This window comes from Euleptes europaea, chromosome 5 (genome assembly GCF_029931775.1).
Source record: "Euleptes europaea isolate rEulEur1 chromosome 5, rEulEur1.hap1, whole genome shotgun sequence".
Classification (NCBI taxonomy): domain Eukaryota; kingdom Metazoa; phylum Chordata; class Lepidosauria; order Squamata; family Sphaerodactylidae; genus Euleptes; species Euleptes europaea.
This window is the reverse complement of record NC_079316.1, coordinates 2855082-2861081: the sequence shown is the minus strand read 5'-3', so window position 1 is coordinate 2861081 and position 6000 is coordinate 2855082.

Sequence of the window (6000 nt, the reverse complement as noted above, 5' to 3'; positions counted from 1 at the left end):
GGGACCACCAGGGTCATCTAGTCCAACCCCCTGCACAATGCAGGAAATTCACAACTACCTCCCCCACACTCCTCCAGTGACCCATACTCCATGCCCAGAAGATGGTCAAGATGCCCTCCCTGTCATCATCTGCCCAAGGTTATAGAATCAGCATTGCTGACAGATGGCCATCTAGCCTCTGCTTAAAAACCTCCAGGGAAGGAGAGCTCACCACCTCCCAAGGAAGCCTGTTCCACTGAGGAACCGCTCTAACTGTTAGAAAATTCTTCCTAATGTTTAGACGGAAACTCTTTTGATTTCATTTCAAGCCGTTGGTTCTGGTCTGACCTTCTGGGGCAACAGAAAACAACTCAACTCCATTCTCTATATGACAGCCCAAGTTGAAGATGGTTCTCATATCCCCTCTCAGTCTTCTCCTCTTCCGGCTAAACATTCCTAGCTCCTTCAACCTTTCCTCATAGGACTTGGTCTCCAGACTCCTTACCATCTTTGCTGCCCTCCTCTAGACACATTCCAGCTTGTCTACATCCTTCATGTCCAGGATCACTTTATACATTCTTTGAGATGTTCCTGTAGTATAACAAAAGTCAAAATAACAAAGGGTCTTGTGGCATCAGAAAAAGAAACACAACTCTTGAGGTAGAAGCCAGAGAAACCTGATAACCAAAAGGGTTGCCAGTTCTGGGTTGAGAAATACCTGGAGATTTTGGAGGCTGTGGAGGGTGGGGTTTGGGGGAAGAAAGGGGCTTCAGTGGGGTATGATACCATAGAGTCCACCTTCCCAAGTGGCCATTTTCTCCAGGGGAACTGATCTCTGTCACCTGGAGATCAGTTGTAATCCCAGCAGATATCCATCTACCTCCTGGAGGCTGGCAACCCTAGCTTTCCCTCTGTCCATTACGTTTTATACCTCTGCCTAAAAATGTAGAGGGTGGCTGTGACATCAGAGAGACACCTACTCCATGCCCAGAAGATGGCCAAGATGCCCTCCCTCTCACGATCTGCCTAAGGTCATAGAATCAGCATTGCTAACAGATGGCCATCTAACCTCTTCTTAAAAACCTCCAGGGAAGGAGCGCTCACCACCTCCCGAGGAAGCCTGTTCCACTGAGGAACTACTCTGTTAGAAAGTTCCTCCTAATGTCTAGACGGAAACTCTTTTGATTTAATTTAAACCCGTTGGTTCTGGTCTGACCTTCTTGGGCAACAGAAAACTTTATAAAGTTTGAGGAACTACCGGGCCATCTCAAAGATGAGAGCCCAGCAGCAGAATTGGTTGCGGATACTCCACACCCGATTCTCTGGGAGAGAATCTAGGGAGGGGCCAGGGGACCAACCACCTGCAGTCCCCGCCAACCCCAGTCCCAGGAGGTGGGGAAAGGGGTATTTCCTTGGCCTGGTATTTTAGCTCTGTAATTAGTCGCCTTCGCCTTTGGGAAGAAGCCAGCAAATAAGGGTTATTGTTTTTTCTCTCTTTAATTTTGGCATTTTTACAATTGTACTTTCTCATTAGGAGGACATTAGTAGAGCTCATTAGTGTGTCTGAAAGGTAAGGTTTTCACTCCAGCAGACAAGCAAGATGATTAATGAGCTCCCGAATTGGGACCGCCTGGTGCTCCTTCTGTCCTTTGGTCTCTGCTCTGAACCTGCCAGCGGCGGAACACTCTGACAACTGGACACCCCGAGAGCGCCCTGACACCGGGGTTTCCACGGCTCGAAATGCTATCCCATAACCTCATTAAAGCTGCAATTGAGGGTGCCAAACTCCAGGTGAGGCCTGGATAGGGTTGCCAACCTCCAAGTACCAGCTGGAGATCTCCTGCTATTACAACCGATCTCCAGCCGATAGAGATCAGTTCCCCTGGAGAAAATGGCCGCTTTGGCAATTGGACTCTATGGCATTGAAGCCCCTCCCCAAACCCCGCCCTCCTCAGGCTCAGCCTCAAAAACCTCCCACCAGTGGCGAAGAGGGGCCTGGCAACCCTAGGCTGGGAGGTCTCCAGGAATTGCAATTCAACATCCAGACTGCAGAGGTTGGTTCCCCTGAAGGAAGGGGCTCGGCAGCAGAAGGTCCTTGGTTCAGTCCCCAGCATCTCCAATGTAAAAGGACCAGGTAGTAGGTGGTGGGAAAGACCTCTATCTCGAGGCCCTGGAGAGCCTCTGCCAGTCTGAATAGACAAGACAGACCTTGATGAACCAAGGGGCTGATTCGGTATAGGGCAGCTTCATGTGTGTTGCTAACAGGGTTGCCATCCTCCAGGTACTAGCTGGAGATCTCCTGCTATTACAGCTGATCTCCAGACGACAGAGATGATGATGAAGAAGAGTTGGTTTTTATATGCCGTCTTTCTCTGCCACTTAAGGGAGATTGCTACACATTGCATTTCTTACCCTTCATGGGAAGCATAATGTAACCTACACCTTATGAATTTGTGAATATGTGAAACTGTAAGAAGAATATCCATTGAAGGACTGATGAAGAATTAATAATTAGGAATTTGAAACGGCCGTATCCTCATTGTGAACTTGGCTTCTTCTATACAAGATTACATGGAAACAGTTACCTGATGATGACGGATGTACTCTATTAAGAGACATTTTAAAATTCTCATTCGATTTCCTCTATATACATATTTGTTACCTGTATGGTATACCTTGTTGTCACTTTGTAGGTTTCATATGTTTGTTTTGTCTGTTGAATATTTATCAACATGGTTGTATTCAGTTTAGTAGCACACATAAATCTATTCTTGCACTGGATACGTTTTTCGCTCCTGTACTGATTTCCTAATCTCCTTGATACTAGTACAGTGGTGTCAATTTTCCTTCCAACCTCCAGGTACTAGCTGGAGATCTCCTGCTATTACAGCTGATCTCCAGACGACAGAGATGAAGCAGAAGAAGAAGAGTTGGTTTTTATATGCCGACTTTCTCTGCCACTTAAGGGAGACTCAAACCGGCTTACAATCGCCTTCCCTTCCCCTCCCCACAACAGACACCCTGTGAGGTAGGTGGGGCTGAGAGAGAATGACTTGCCCAAGGTCACCCAGCGGGCTTCGTGTGTAGGAGTGGGGAAACAAATCTGGTTCTCCAGATCAGACTCCACCGCTCCAAACCACTGTTCTTAACCACTACACCACGCTGGTTCAGTTCCCCTGGAGCAAACGGCCACTTTGGCAATTGGACTCTATGTCCCTCCCCTCCCCAAACCCTACCCTTCTCAGCCTCCGCCCCAAAAACCTTCCCGCCGGTAGCGAAGAGGGACCTGGCAACCCTAGTTTCTAACCGTGGGAAGGAAAGCCAAAGAAAGTCCATTTTAACTCCAATTAAATCCACACAAGACAACGTTGCTTTCACATATGAATTTCCAACACGGTGGTGGTGGGGGAGTCCAACAACCTCTGCACAGGGATCTTGAAAACAAGCAGAGACATTTCGGCTGCTCAGACAGGTGTGAAATCACCTCAGAGGCAAGCAACGGCTGCGACCAAGGTGATTATGTGGGTGTCGTGATGGGTGGGCGGAATAATCACACTGGCCTTTGTAAAGAAAGCAGGAAGGAAATCCATAGAAAATCCTTCTGCAGACAGCCCTGGGCGGCTGGCCGTGCTAATCTGTGGTGCAAAGGACATCCCATGCATCCCAAGGTGATGGAAAGATGAACATAGAGGATGAGCCCCCCCCCCCTTTGGCAGAGGAATGGAACATCGGGGGGGGGGGTCTGCCTTTAAAACATGGTGGTGGAAAGCGCTGTCAAGTCTCGGCCAATTTAGGATGACCTCTTGGGGTTTTCAAGGCAAGAGACATTCAGAAGTGGTTTGCCAATCGCCTGCCTCTGTGTAGTGGCTCTGGCCTTCCTTGGTGGTCTCCCATCCAAGCACTAACCAGGGCCAAACTGGAAGAAGAAGAAGAAGAAGAAAAAGAAGAAGAAGAAGAAGAGGAGGAGGAGGAGGAGGAGGAGGAGGAGGAGGAGGAGGAGGAGGAGTTGGTTTTTATATGCTGACTTTCTCTGCCACTTAAGGCAGAACCAAACCGGCTTACAATCACCTTCCCTTCCCCTCCCGCAACAGACACCCTGTGAGGTAGGTGAGGCTGAGAGAACTGTGACTAGCCCAAGGTCACCCAGCTGGCTTCGTGTGTAGGAGTGGGGAAACAAATCCAGTTCACCAGATTAGCCTCCGCCGCTCATGTGGAGGAGTGGGGAATCAAACCCGGTTCCCCAGATCAGAGTCCACCTCTCCAAACCACCTCTCTTAACCACTACATCATGTTGGCTCTCTTAGCTTCTGGGATCTGACAAGATCAGGCTAGCCCGGGCCATCCAAGTCAGGGCTTCATAATTGTGTGCTGTCATGTTACAGTTGACTTACGGTGAGCCCTCATGGGGTTTTCAAGGCAAGAGACGTTCAGAGGTGGTTTGACATTGCTTGCCTCTGCGTAGCGACCCTGAACTTGCTTGGTGGTCCAAGCACCAAGCGCTAACCAGGGCCGACCCTACTTAGCTTCTGAGATCCGACAAGATCAGGCTAGACAAGATGGCAAAGACCTCCACTGGAAATCCTGGAGAGCCGCTGCCAGTCTGAGCAGGCAATACCAACCTTGATGGACCAAGTGTCGGGTTCAGTATAAGTAGCTTCATGCATGTTCATGTGAGCCTGTGGCTCCTACATTCGGACTCCGTCCCCAGTGCGCTTTTTGCTGCCGAAACTCCACCAGAGATGGCTACTTGTGAGGAAAGAGATCACAATGGGTAGCCGTGTTAGTCTGTCACTAGCAGTAGAAAAGAGCAAGAGTCCAGGAGCACCGTAAAGACTAACAAAATTTCTGGCTGGGTAGGAGCTTTCATGAGCCACAGCTCACTTCTACAGATGAATCTGAAGCTCCTGTCCTGCCAGAAATTTTGTTAGTCTTTACGATTCTACTGGTCTCTTGCTCTTTTCTACTGTGAGAAAAGAGGTTCCCCTTCCCCACTTCTCCATAAACAGCAGCTGCAATTTAAAGAAACTGGAAAAGATCCATTCACAGATACCTCGTTGGGAAGTTTAATCTTACACGGTTTGGGACCATCGTACCTGCGGGACCGCCTCTCCTGGTACGCCCCCCAGAGAGCCTTACGATCGGCGAATAGTAATTTACTGGTGGTCCCTGGCCCGAAGAATGTACGGCTGCCTCAACAAGGGGCCAGGGCTTATTTTTATATGCCATCTCACCCATCTCGCCCCCTTTTTGAAATCTGGGGGCTGATCAGCTAACATTTGTCGCTGTGGCACCTAGGGTAGTTACGGCCATCTGAGTAGGGTTTTTAATGGTTTTAATGATTATGGTTTTAAGGATGTTTTAGATGCAATCTGTTTTTAATTATTGTTATCCGCCCTGAGCCTGGCTCGCTGGAGATGAGGGCGGGTTATAAATTTGAATAAATAAATCTGACCTTCTGGCAATGTTAGGTCAAGCGTTCCAGGGCAGTGAAACATTTCAACCAGGACCCTGGTTCATACCGAGCACTGCTTGCAGCTTAAATATATAGTATTATTATCAAGTTGCCCAGATTTTTTGTACTGCAGTAGGCACCTTGCCCCAGAGGAAAGCATTGCCTTTCTTGGTGCAGATCCATGTGGCCCAGCCCAGAGGGGTTCAAGCATGGAGAATGAATCTGTGCAGCTCTGAACAACATAGTCTGAAATTTTGGCTGCAAGATTGACCGGTTTGGTGGGGCCCATTTTTGGTCCAGGTGGCCACATTCTGAATCTAGAGCACCTAATCTACTGAATCAGGACAATTTGGAAATAAGGTCCCTTCTTAAAGTAGAGAATGGCTGGCAGTTCTCTAGGTAACTGCATCCCCAGCAGTTTGAGCAAGCGTTCGTAGAGGTTCAGTAACTTGGTGTTATACTGCCCTCTCATGGAAAAAATTACATGGCTTTTGTGTGTGTGCCTGTGTTTTTTTCCAAACAGTGAACTGTGCTTCTGCTCTTCGTTGGAGCAGGGAGTTCCTAAGGTG